The sequence below is a fragment of the Panthera tigris genome, chromosome B2 (genome assembly GCF_018350195.1).
Source record: "Panthera tigris isolate Pti1 chromosome B2, P.tigris_Pti1_mat1.1, whole genome shotgun sequence".
Taxonomy (NCBI): Eukaryota; Metazoa; Chordata; class Mammalia; order Carnivora; family Felidae; genus Panthera; species Panthera tigris.
In genome coordinates this window covers 34,806,691-34,820,193 of record NC_056664.1, presented here as the reverse complement: position 1 = coordinate 34,820,193, position 13,503 = coordinate 34,806,691, and the positions used below count along the sequence as shown (strand labels likewise).

The window sequence follows — 13,503 nt, the reverse complement described above, 5'->3', positions numbered from 1 at the left end:
CTTCCGGCCGTGGTCGCTGAGAGTGGCTGGTTCTCCACACCCACTCCCGCCGTGGACGTGGGTTGAGGCAGCTTCACCATATTCGCCACCCCCCCCCCCCAAACTTGTACGGAGTTTTGCCTTCCACAATCCTGGTTAACCCCGGTTTCATTTACCCTAATCAACAGTGGCAGAAGCCGATGATTCTCCTTCCTACGTCATTGGAAAGTCAAGAGTAGCCTCCTGTGGTGTCACAGCGCCTATGTCATTGTCCTCACTCGGTCTCCTTGCGTAGGCATTTTATCATCAAACATCATCCCAAGAGGAAAGGTGAGCACAGCGTGGTAAGATACATTGAAAGAGAGAGACCCCATTTACATAACTTTTATTACAATATATTGTTGTGATTGTTTTATTCTGAGCCACCGTTGTTAATCTCTTACTGCACCCAATTGATACATGAAACTTTGTCATAGGTGTGTATGGATAGGAAAAAAACATCATATATATAGGGGTCTGTACTCTCCTAGGATTCAGGCATCCACTGGGGTCTTGAAACAAACGCCCCGTGGATAAGGGGGGAACCCCTGTGTTCCTGTGAATGAGAGACTTTGAAGACAGGCACGTACTTAGGTACAATCCACAAAACAAAATCTATTATTTGTGCAGGGTTGCTGTGAATCTACACTAGGTATCTCGAATGTATTCAAAATATTTTGTATTTCACAATATTTTTAATTCCATTATTCATTTTCCGAGTTTCATTGTTATGCCTTTTAATGAATGTTCCTCTTTTATTTTTTGGCAGCAGATTGCCTTATGGTGATTCTATTCATTTTTTTCCTATTTCATTCTGTCTTTTTGAATGTCCCTCTTTCATTTTGAATTATTTTATCTTTATGGCAACGTTGCTTCAACCAAGTAGTTATGCAGTGAAAATGCTTGCGGTAGAGACGTCTGTGGCAAAGACGTTTACGGTGAAGCTGCCTCGACCCACGTCCATGGCGGGAGTGGGTGTGGAGAACCAGCCACTCTCAGCGACCACGGCTGGAGGGGTAAAGAGGTGCTTCCGAGAAAACACCTTTCAGAAATGTTCTCACATACAAGCAAAAATATCTTTATAGAAATAGTCCCTGGAGCCCTGGGTTACAATTACAAAAACTTGGGAAAAGCCCAAATGACTAGCAGTAGGGTTTGGATAAATAAATACAGTGGAATACTATTTTGTTCTGCAAGATAGTTGATATAAATTATACCAAGGAATCAGACTGGAAGCACGGGATATTCTCTAGACTTTGTGTCCTTCAAGAAGTCATGAGGATCTTCCTCACCTCTCAGTGCCCCCAGTGAGAAAGGAGAAGTTGAACTTGGATGTCTTAATTGTCAAATACCTTGGGTTTAAAAGAGGGAAGGGTGTAGCCTTGGAGAGGGAAGCAGGGACCAACTGCCCGACAGCTGGTTTTGATCCACCTCTTCACCCTCTCCCCACACCCCTGCCTGTCTAGGTTGGGGTGCAAGTGGGGCCTGTGAATTTCACTCCAGCTCTTAGAAGGAGAAAGGTCATTAGCGGAAGGCTGAGAAGCCAATGTGGGTGAAATGCAATATTCTTCTAAATATTCTAAAATGCATGGGAAATACAGGGACATTGTTGAACTCCTGTCCTGGGTATTGACTGTCTCTTGGAGTTCTGAACCCTTTCACTCTTTCAGTTAAAAAAAAAAATTCTTTGGGGGCACCTGGGTGGCTCAGTTGGTTGAGCGTCCGACTTCAGCTCAGGTCATGATCTCGCGGTCCGTGGGTTCGAGCCCCACGTCGGGCTCTGTGCTGACGGCTCGGAGTCTGGAGCCTGTTTCAGATTCTGTGTCTCCCTCTTTCCCTGACCCTCCCCTGTTCATGCTCTCTCTCTGTCTCAGAAATAAATAAATGTTAAAAAAAAAATTAAAAAAAAATTCTTTGGAGCTTGGAAGGAAGAAGGGATCTCCCCTACTCTTTGGGCCCAAACTCCCTTAAGAAACAATTTATTGTGGAATCACCACCACCAGAGGAACATAAACAAGAAAGGGCGAGTGGGGGGCGCCTGGGTGGCTCAGTCGGTTGAGCTTTGGACTCTTGATTTCGGCTCAAGTCATGATCCCAGGGTCGTGGGATTGAGCCCCCCGTCGGGCTCTGTGCTGAGCGTGAAGCCTGCTTAGGATTCTCTCCCTCTCTCTCTCTCTCTCTGTGCCCCTCCCCGACTTGTGTGCATGCTTACGTGTTCTCTCTCTCTCCCTCAAAATAAAATAAAATAAAATAAAATAAAATAAAATAAAAATAATAAAAGAAAGAAAGGACGAGTTGTGAAATAGTGTATGCTAGATGTTCCTATCTGTGAATGTAATAATAGCATTATGTGATGCTATGGTATTTGCTATTAAAAAACGATCCCAGAAGGGCTTATTCAAAACCATGGCTATCTCTAAGGTGTGTGGGGGGGTGTTAGATGGCCAGTGGCCTCCAGTGTATTAAGTTACACACAGACACATTTATTCTCGTACATATTCTTTGCTTTGCCCCCAGCAAAGTTGGCCCACAGGCTTCCCTGCCCGTCAGGGGGCTCTTGTTTTGATAAGATAAGACCTTCAAAGTCTGCCCTGGACTGCTTGGTTTTGGGTTCCCCGGTGGGAGTGAAGTGATCTTCCTTATTTTGCCAGTGCAAAATCCTGCCTCTTCCCTGAAATGTGGCTTATTCCAGCTTGGGCCTTGTATCCAAGATCCTAATATCTGATCAAATTCCCCAGGGAATTCCAAAGCAGTCAGAAAGGACTGGCCCTCAAGTATCACCTTGTGGACAACACCTGCAGGTGAAAACCTGGTCCTGCCTTGAACTTAGTGGGAAGGTCAGAGCTGACTAAGAACCTTGTCATAAGGGCAGACAGACCTGTGAGTAATGTCTTGCCTTGGCTTTGGTTTCTTTGGTACTGGTTTTACATTTTTAACATTTCAACATTAATTATTTTTCTTCGTAGTTCATTGTATTTGCTTATTTTGTAGGGCCATGAAGGGAACACTTTGAAAGTGGCAGGACGGTACTGTCGTTTGTCCGGAATGCACCCTTCTGCAGGACCCTCAAGGTGATCGACTCAGGGCGCTTCTGAGTGCTCCCTTCTAGCAGGAAGGGGAATATTCCAGTGGGTTCCTGACTCGGAGGAGAAGGGCAGATGAACCCTGAGCCTGGATGAGAGTTCCAGTGGGGGTTCCGGAACCTGGAGACCCAGATTGCTGAATAGCTGGGTGTGAAAGAGAGTGTATCTGTTTCCTGTAGCTACTGTGACAAACTACCACAGACTTGGGGGCTTCACACAGCAGAAACATTCTTTTGTAAGAGGCCAGAGATCTAAAATCAAGGTTTCAGCAGGTCAGTTCCCCCTGGAGGCTCTGAGGGACAATGGATTCCACGCCTTTCTCCTAGTTTCTGGTGGTTGCCAGTAAGCCCTGGCATTCCTCGGTTTGTAGATGCACACGTACCTCCGTGACTCGCGAATCTCTGTCTTTCGAAAGACGTCTGCCATTGGATTCAGAGCCCCTCTAAATCCAGGATGATCTCATCTTGAGGTTCTTAACATAATTACATCTGTAAAGACTTTTTCCAAATAAGGTCATATTCCCATGTTTCAAGGGTTAGGCCTTTGCCATATCCTCTTGGGGGGTCAATATTCAACTCACTACAGAGAGGGACCCAGCGAGAGCGAGAGCGAGAACGAGAGGGAGGGAGAGACAGAGGGACGTTGCTTCTGCTCTCGTTGCCCTTCTGGCTACTAGAATTGGTCATGGCATGCTGCAAATCTCTCTCTAATAATTTGCATGATCTCATATTTGCAAAAGAGCTGCCAGCTCCTGGAGCCAAGGTGCAGCCTTTCAGCCAGTTCAGACCTGGCTGGAAGGTGGGCATAATGGGGCCCTTTTGCAGAAGACACCAGGGCGCTTAAGAGAAGGGGAAGTAGATGGGCACTTTGGGGCCGGTGGTCAGCTTCTGAGGAGCAAGGGCCTTCTCGAAACTCCTCCTCCCCTCTGCTTGTGGCCTCCTCGTGCTGGTGGGGAATGCCCACCAACGCTCTCAGATGGGAAGGCTTGATATGGGTTTATTCAGTGTCTGGAGACACCACGTGGCCTTCTCTTTGGGAGTAGGATCATGACAGAGAAGGTCTGGCCTGCAGACCCAGGGCAGCGTGTCTGAGGCCCTGGGTGGACAGGAAGGAAGTTTCCATGGGGCACGGCAACCTGGAAGCTGTTGCTGAGTGAGATACTCTAGGAATTCCCCCCCAACACCCTCTTTACCGAAGTGGGTACCCATTTCTATAGTTTGCCTGGTGGGGGGACCAAGCCAGGAAAATACTGTTAACTAATTTTAAAAAATGGAGCATATAGGGGAGCCTGGGTGGCTTCGGTTGGTTAAGTGCCTGACTTCGGTTCAGGTCATGATATCACGGTTCGAGAGTTTGAGCCCCGTATCAGGCTCTGTGCTGACAGATCAGAGCCTGGAGCCTGCTTTGGGTTCTGTGTCTCCCTCTCTCTCTGCCCCTTGCCTGATACTTTCTCTCTCTTAAAAAAACAAACATTAAAAAGTGTGGCCTGTAAGTAATACATATGTATTATAGAAAATTTGGAGCATTTGGCAAAAGAAAAAAAAAAATCACCTACAATTCCATTCCAAATGAAAGTCATTTAAAATATTGAAGTGATTATATTTCCATTAAAAAAAACACGTGTATGCTTTAATATCATTTACATTATTCTGCATGTGCAATTTTATATCCTGAATTTTCTACTTAATGTGTCATAACATATGTAATGGAAATACACAGTGTATATAAGGTGTAACTATATATTAACAGTGAAGTTGAACATGTATTATGTGTTTACAGATTACTTTTAAATTTGTATTTATTTTTCATCCTTTATAAAATAAGGAGAGTAACCCGTTGCCTGTATCGTTTGTTGCAAATAGTTCTTCCTAGTTTGGTTGATCACCTTTTAACCTTTGATAGTGTTTTTGATTTGCAGAAGTCTATCATTTTGACTAAATCAAATCTATCATTCTTTTCTTATATGACTCTTCTCATTGTGTTTTTTTTTTGTTTGTTTTGTTTTGTTTTTAAGTAAGCTCTAGGCCCAATGTGGGGCTTGAACTCATGACTCAAGAGTCACATGCTTGACTGACTGAGCCAGCCAGGTGTCCTTTATGATTTTTATTCTTACAAAGTCCTTCATTCAAATTTAATTATATACTTATTTTTTAAGCTTTTTTAAGTGGCGTTATTTTTACATGTAATGCCTTAATGCATCTGCAAATTATTTTATCTTTTAAAATGTTTATTTACTCTGAGAGAAAGAGAGCATGCAGGCGTGAGCAGGGGAGGGGCAGAGAGAGAGAGACAGAGAGGAAGAGAGAATCCCAAGCAGGCTTTGCGCTCAGCACAGAGCCCAACCCAGGGCCTGAGCCGAAATCAAGACTTAGCTGCTCAACTGACTGAGCCACCCAGGTGCCCCATCTGCAAATTATTTTATACTACTGTATAAAGTGTGGATCGAACCTCCCCACCTCCCAGCTAATTTCTCCAACACCATTTGCTGTATAATCCACTTCTGGTTTGTGAGCTTGCTTTCTCATGCATAAAATTCATATACTGCTTGGAGTGGTCTCAGAGCTATCTATTTTTTTCTGCTTGATTTGTCCATTAATTCTTGTTGACACAGCCTTGTTTTACTTCTTTAGCTTTATAATACATTTAACAGCCGGCAGAGAAAATGTCCCTTCTTTATCTCAGTTATTATTTTTTTAATTTTTTTTTTTTTTTGAGACAGAGACAGAGCATGAGCGGGGGAGGGGCAGAGAGAGAGGGAGACACAGAATTGGAAGCAGGCTCCAGGCTCTGAGCTGTCAGCACAGAGCCCCACGTGGGGCTCGAACTCACTGACTATGAGATCATGACCTGAGCCGAAGTCCAACGCTTAACCGACTGAGCCACCCAGGCGCCCCAATCTCAGTTATTTTTATCTTCCAAAAATTTTACAGTAAACTTACCTGTAAGTTTTCCAGTGAAATATAGCCATGGAAAATTTGCCAGTTTCTAACTTCCAATTCTGTCAAATTCTTTTGAATTTTAGCTGAAACTATGATAAACTATAAATTAACCGGCAGAGAATTGGAGGTTTTATTTCATAAGCTCTCCCTTTAAGAATATGGATGTTTCTGTATTTTCTCACATCTTTTATACTGCTTATAGATCTCGTACTTTCTTTTCATACAATCTTCATACACTGCTGTTGTGGCTGCAATGTTTTCTGCCATCACACCTTCTAGCTGGTTCTATAGAAATTAAACAGTAAATAGAAAATATTATAAATAACATTAACTAGAAAAACTTGACTTTTTGTGTGTGTATTTATTTTGCACACAGGCTCTTTTGTGTTATTCTAAAAATTTTCAACTGATCCCAGTTTTTTGGCTGTGTAATTATATTTCTGCAAGTGATCATGATATCGCCTATCTGTATCTAAATTATGAAAGGATTTCAATCTAAAATAGAACCAAAGGATATGAAATGGAGAATCTCACACATGCACCCTCAGAAAAACAGAAATTAAGAACCATTAAATGCCAGGCTTACAGAAGACCAAGACTTATCTCCTAATCCATGAGCATCTGCCAAGAATCTCTCCCTCTCCTCAAGCCAATGAAACCCACTGCTTGGACTCTGGCTGCACCTCCTGTCTATGTGCTCCTTGACTGGAAATACAGCCCATCCCAAGCCCTCAGCGGTCTCCCCCGAAGCTTGCTAAGGCATACATTTCTTGAATTGCAATTCCTCTGCTATTCCAAAATAAACTCAAATTTCTGATAATTTGAGCTTGCCTCAGTTGACCTCCTTCTTTAGGCTGACATTTAATGGTGTCAAAAGTGAGATCAGAAAGCCATGACCCTCCTGCCCCAGGGAAGAAGAGCCTCAGAATCAAGAAAGTCTCCTGCACTGAGCCCTTTGAGCTCAACGCTTTCACGAGTGGCCTTCTGCTTCTAGTTTTGTGAGTCTCCTCTCTGATTTCAAGCTCTCTCCTTTTGGTTGAGCTCTCTGATTTTTTTTTTTTTTTTTTTGGATTTGGATAAGGACAGATTGTCCTTCTGGTGAGTACTCTTTTGGTTTCTGAATTTAGAATGCACTTGGTTTCTGAATTTAGAATGTGCTTGGTTTATGAATTAGAATGTGCTGGGTTTAGATTTAAACTTGTGAGTTTTCCTGAGAGCAAGATTAAACTAAACTCGATGGGCATGGGTTGAGCACCTTGATGCTGCTAGAGCCACATGCTGCCTTTCTGTGAGAGAGAGCCATCTCTGAAGCATAAGGCTGCTGGGTAAAGATAAGGTGATCATGGATGAGCAAGTTTCACGGTAGGGCCCTTGCCACCAGCAAGAAAATTCTGTGCAACGAGGGATACCTGGGCACAGGTCAGATAACTAGGGCAGAAGCTGTCTGCCGGGAAAAAGGAGTATCCCGTGAAAGGCACACTGTCAGACAAAACCAAAGTCAACCCCAGTTGGGCATGTCCCCTAGGCAATCTAAGATTTTTTTCTTTGCTCTCAGGAAAACTTCAAAAATGGGATCCCAGTCATCTAAACGCTTTAAGGATGGCTTAAAGGATGCCTCCTTAGCAACTATGGTTGGTTTCATGTTAAAACAATTATGGTCTCTCTTCATGGACTAATTTCACGGAAGACAACCTAGAACAACAGACATTATGAGAAATGTTCCAATTAGACAGGATCATTCATTTAAAAAGTGCACTAGAGGGGCACCTGGGTGGCTCAGTTGGTTGAGCGTCTGACTCCTGATGTCACTCAGGTGGTGATCTCAGGGTCGTGGGATCAAGCCCCGAGTAGGCTCTGTGCTGACTGTGGAGACTGCTTCAAGAGTCTCTCTCTCTCCCTCTGTCTTTCTCCCTGCTCATGCGTTCTCTCTCTCTCTAAAAAAAAAAAACAAAAACAAAAACAAAAAAACTTGCATCCGAAAGCGAGGGTTCCCAAATCAAACAAACAGAATGGGACATGGAACACCTATTTTAATTGGCATGCAGAAGCCCCGGAGGGCTTCAAATTTCCAAAACAGTTTTATTGAAATATTCATTGCAAAAGGCTAATGAAAAATTAAAGGCATGAGGTACCTAACACAAAAGGCCGTGAGACTGACGTCCCTCCTGCTTCTCCTTCGACTCTCCTTCACTTGAGTCGTTCTACCGGTCCTTCGTCTGATTGGTTTCCACTCTGAAGAGACCACAGTACTGTAAACAAAAGTCAGTTGTTGGTGGTCTTACAGATGCCCCTGTGTTGACCCCTCAAAGAGACCCCTCCCGTGGGCTGACGGGATCTGAGGGATTTTCTGGTAAACTGCTACCAGTGATTTCCTTAAACGGTCAAGGGAAATTAAAATGAAAGTTAATGGCGAGGCACCTGCGGGGCTCAGCTGGTTAAGTGTCTAACTTCAGCTCAGGTCATGTTCTCATGGTTCATGGGTTCCAGCCCTGCGTTGGGTTCTCTGCTGTCAGCGTGGAGCCTGCTTGGGATTCGCTGTCTCCCTCTCTCTCTCTGTCCCTCCCCAACTTGCTCTTTCTCTCTCAAAATAAATAAACTTAAAAAAATAAAATAACATTAATGGGAAATCTTGCCAATTTCTGGCTAGATACCAGAGCCACACCCTGTACTTAATATTTATTTATTTTTTTAATTTCTGGGATTTAAAATTTTTTTTATTATCATCTTTTAAAATTTTTGAGATGGCACAAGGGAGGGAGAGGCATAGAGAAAGGGACAGAGGATCTGAAACATGGGCTCTGTGCTGACAGCAGCAGGCCTGATGTGGGGCTTGAACTCATAAACTGTGAGATCATGACCTGAGCCAAAGTCAGACGCTCAACCCACTGAGCCACTCAGGCGCCTAAACCCCACTTGCTTTAGATCCTGTTGATGGGATCGTAGGAAAGCTGGCCACAGCCAGCAAAAGGTAAGAATTCTTACGAGGGTCAGCTCTCCCGAATCTCTGCCCTGCTCAGTTGAGAGACAAAGATCAAATTTCACATTGTCTCTTCCTTTCCAAATCCAAATCCAAATCCATTGGTTACTGATCCTTTTTCCTCCTGGGTAGCTGTTACTTCCTTGTCTTGTTTTGTGTCCTAAGAACTTGGCAACCATCATGTTGGAGGTCCCCAAATATGGCCGGACAGGAATGTGGGCTGCAGCCCATTTGCAGGCAGGGTCTATTGCCAGCCCCAGGGGGACTCGTCTAAGTCTTTCATTTATTTAACTACCTTTGGAGAGTGGCTTTGGATCTTTGACAGGTATCATCTTTCGCAGCCTTTGGGGCAATGACCCTTGGGTCCGTGGCGTTGTTAAATACTGCCAGGAATATTTACTGTGCATCCTGGCTGAAACCTGACAAGATATTTGAAAAGATTTTTTTAAGTGGCTCCATAGGCAGAAGTTGGCTACATTGGAAACTGATAAAATCTGTATCTATGCGTATGTGCGTATCTGCATCTATATCTATCTATCCATCTACCTACCTAGTTACCTTTTATGTATAACTTTTATTTCCATCTCGGGTCTTGCTGTGTTGGTCAGAAATTCCCGGAACAACGTTCAGCAATTATGAGATAATTGGCTCTTTCTTTTCTTCCTGGTTTCAACTGGAAATACCTCTGATATTTCACCATCATGTAATGATGCGTGCAGATTGGAGAGATTTATGTCCTTCTTACTTATTTTCGTTTTGCTTGTGTGTTTGTTTTGTTTTACCTGGCTCTCAGGTACAGTTCAGGGTACATTGTTTGCCTGTAAGACCCCCTCTGGCATGTGTTATATATGTTAAAAAAAATTTTTTTTTAAATGTGTATTTATTTTTGAGAGAGAGAAAAAGAGACAGAGTGCAAGCAGGGGAGGCAGACACAGAATCGGAAGCAGGCTCCAGGCTCTGAGCGGTCAGCACAGAGCCCAGCGCGGGGCTCGAACCCACGATCCATGAGATCATGACCTGAGCTGAAGTCCAACGTTCAACTGACTGAGCCACCCAGGTGCCCCTGTGTTATGTGTGTTTATCCCAGGTGTATCTTCTGCTGCCAAACTAGCCCTTCCTCTGCCAAACAACCCTGCTCGTCTTTTCAATGTGTATCTTTTCCCTTGTATTCTTACAAACCCAGCATTGTCACACTTTGCCTGCTTATCTTCTTCATTTCCATAGTGTTATTTGGTACATCTCATTCTGTTTCTCACTTTTTTTCGCCAAACGCTACATTTTTAGGATGCTTCCATATTGCTATTTGTTCTTCCAATCAGATGCCTCTAATTGTGGAAATAATTCTTCAGGGTGTAGAAGAATTTTATCTGTCCTCCTCCCCGGATCTTTTAACTCTCTGTTACCACAAATAGTGCTGCGGCAGCCCCTTTGTTCACATGCCCTTAAAGAGCCGTGTGGAAATTTCTAGGAGTAGAATTGCTACATCCTGGTACCACGGACACCAGTCCACATGCCCCGTATCCGCAGCAGAGCATGGAAATTCCGGTATCCCCATCGATTCACTACCATTCAGTGCTTCAGAGTCGTGTAACACATGAAACCCAGTTTCAAAAACCACGTTTTTTTCTTTTTTTTTTTAAGTTTATTTATTTTGAGAAAGAGAGAGAAAGAGAAAGAGAGTGGGGGGAGGCAGAGAATGAGAGAGAGAGAGAGAGAGAGAGAGAGAATGAGAGAGAAACCCAAGAATCCCTGTGCACAGTGCAAAAGCCTGATGCAGGACTTGATCCCACCAACTGTGAGATCATGACCTAGGCATAGACCAGGAGTTGGATGCTCACCCGACGACTAAGCCACCCAGGCGCCCCAAAGCACTGTTTTTTTCAGTGGTTACTTTCATTGATCTAAGCCATATTTTGGATATGTTTTAAGATAAATAATTTTATCATGAAAAAGAAATAGCCTCCTAGTCAAAAAAAATCCCCAGGGCAGGGGGCTGCTGGGTGGCTCCGTCAGTTCAACATCAGACTCTTGATTTCCGCTCAGGTCATGATCTCACATTCGTGAGTTCGAGCCCCACGTTGGGCTCCGTGCTGGTGGTGCAGACCCTGCTTGGGATTCTCTCCCTCTCTCCCTTTGCACATGCCCTCTCTTTCTCTCAAAATAAATAAATAAACTTTAAAAAAAATCCATCTTTTGAAAAAAAAAATCCCCATTGGGATTGCCTATAGAAATTGTCAATTTTGTTTAAGCCCGCTGACATGGTTCCCTGACAGTAACAGTTTCTTAATCTTAAATTGTCCTTGATTTCTTAAAACACAGTCTACTGGATGTTATGGCAAAGTCATATGATATACTTTTAAGTTTAATTTATTGCTTGATATTAAGAAATACGGTTATATTACTGCTGTAAGTGACTCTGATGTATCCCTGAGAGTGACCTGGAAAACCCAAAGCATGTGACTCTCATTATCAATTAGTGTCGGTAAACTATGGCTTATCACCTGTTTTTGTATGGCCCAAGAGCTTTTGAGAATGATTTTTACTTTTTTTTTTTTTAATTTTAGAGAGAGAGCTGGAGTGGGGGAGAGGGGCAGGGGGAGAGGAGAGAGAGAATCCCAAGCAGGTGCCACACTGTCAGCACCGAGCCCCATGTGGGGTTCGATCCCGTGACCCCAGGATCATGAGTTGAGCCGAACCCATGAATCAGGTGCTCAGCCAACTGAGCCAGCCAGGCGCCCTGAATTTTACATTTTTAGATGGTCGAAAGAAAGATTTTCTAGAAGAATCATCTTTCATGGCATGCAAAACTTATATAAAATTCAAATTCAGTGCCCATAAATATGGTTTTATTGGAACAGAGCCATGATCATTTGTTTACATGTTATCTATGGCTGCTTTCTCACTCACTCTGTTCACAGAGTTGAGTAGTTGTAGCAGAGGTCCTGTGGCCCACACAGCTGAACATATTCACCATCTGTGCCTTTACATAAAAGCTTTGCCAAACCCTGGTATAAATTTTTTAATCAACAAAAGTTTATGGAGAACCTACTAGTGAAGAATGTGCTATTCTGGTCCCCATGGGCAATTACTGTCCTACCAGGGAGAAGTCACAACCCAGGGTGACAATTCCTAGGATGAAACAACATGGGGGGGGGGGCTCCAGGGGAATATAGCAGAGGTCTCTGAGCCACACTGGGGAGATAAGAGAAAGCTCATGGAGGTGGTCACGTGTAAGCAGACACCTACAGAGTAAGAAAGAGCTGGCCGTGTGAAGAAGGGTGAAGGGAGGTTGGAGGTGGCAGGAAGAATATTCTGGGCAAAGAGAACAGCAAGTCAGATGACCAGAGGATCCCGGCTTGTTGAAGGAACTGGGAGATGTTTGCATTATCGTTTGCATTATGGGCTTGTTTGTAGTTAAACCAAGTTTAGTTTGCATGTGAATAAATAATTGCCTGCATAGGGCTCTTAGTGATACAAGCAAAGAAGAGGGGAGGAGAAATCATTGATTGGTTCACTCACTCATTCATTCAATGACCATTGACTGAGTACCTTCTCAGTGCTGAGCACTAAGTTCTGAGGACACAGAGGAAAACCTGAGGAGGTCCCTGTCGTGAAGTGAGGAAAGCAGATAGAAAAATAATTTTCACAGGTATGAAGAGTGCCCATAGCGCCATGTCAGGGGGGACCCACATCATTTCCTACCCACTTCTCCCTGGCTGCCTAGTCATTTCCCAGGCTCCCTTGCAGCTAAGGATGGACATACAACCAGTTTTAGTCAACAAGACATAGAAGAGATCTGCTGAGAAGTGTCTGGGGAAACTCTTCACATTAAAGGTGAAGCCTCACAGAACACCATCACTTTTATCTTCTTGTCTACCTTGGAATTCGAATGTGATGGTGGCACAGTGGGATCTGTGGCAGCCATCTTGTGATCATGAGGTGATGGTCCTTGTTAGCATCATCAAGCTGCTGCACCAAACCTGGAACTATCTCCCTTCAGGGACTCCCAGTTGGTTAAGATCATTACATGTCATTGCTTAAGCCAGTGGTTCTTCCCTGGGGGTGATTTTGCTCTCCAGGGAACATTTGGCAATATCTGGAGACATTTTAGGTTTTCACTACCAGAAAGGGGATTACTCCTGACATCTAGTGGGTAGAGGCCAGGATCTACCATACACAGGACAGCCCACCCAACAGATAATTATCTGGCCTCAAATGTCAGGAGAGCCAAGGTGAGAGCCAAGGTATAAGACATTGTTGACCAAGGGTGCTCGTTACTGATACAGAGAGGGTGAAAGGCTGGCCAGAGCCCCAGGAGGGTGAGTGCAGGGAATTATGTCAGCTGGCCTCTCTCCCACAGCACCGTTAGGTTAAACACAAGTTGGGTGAGAGAGGTGTGGTCCACAGCCCCTCAGCCGAGACCTCACCGTGGGCTCCTCTACACCCAGTGTCGCCACTGCCCGAATGCTTACTATGTACCCCAGGT

General features: G+C 44.1%; 1 protein-coding gene across 1 annotated transcript in view; it reads left to right on the top strand.

Moving 5' to 3' along the window:
• BNIP5 (BCL2 interacting protein 5) overlaps nt 1-13,503 on the top strand; it is a 38,954-nt gene continuing 25,451 nt past the window's right edge. The window contains exon 1 of the mRNA XM_042987594.1: nt 1-309. The gene's annotated coding sequence lies outside the window, so the exon portion shown is untranslated. The remainder of the gene's footprint in view (nt 310-13,503) is intronic.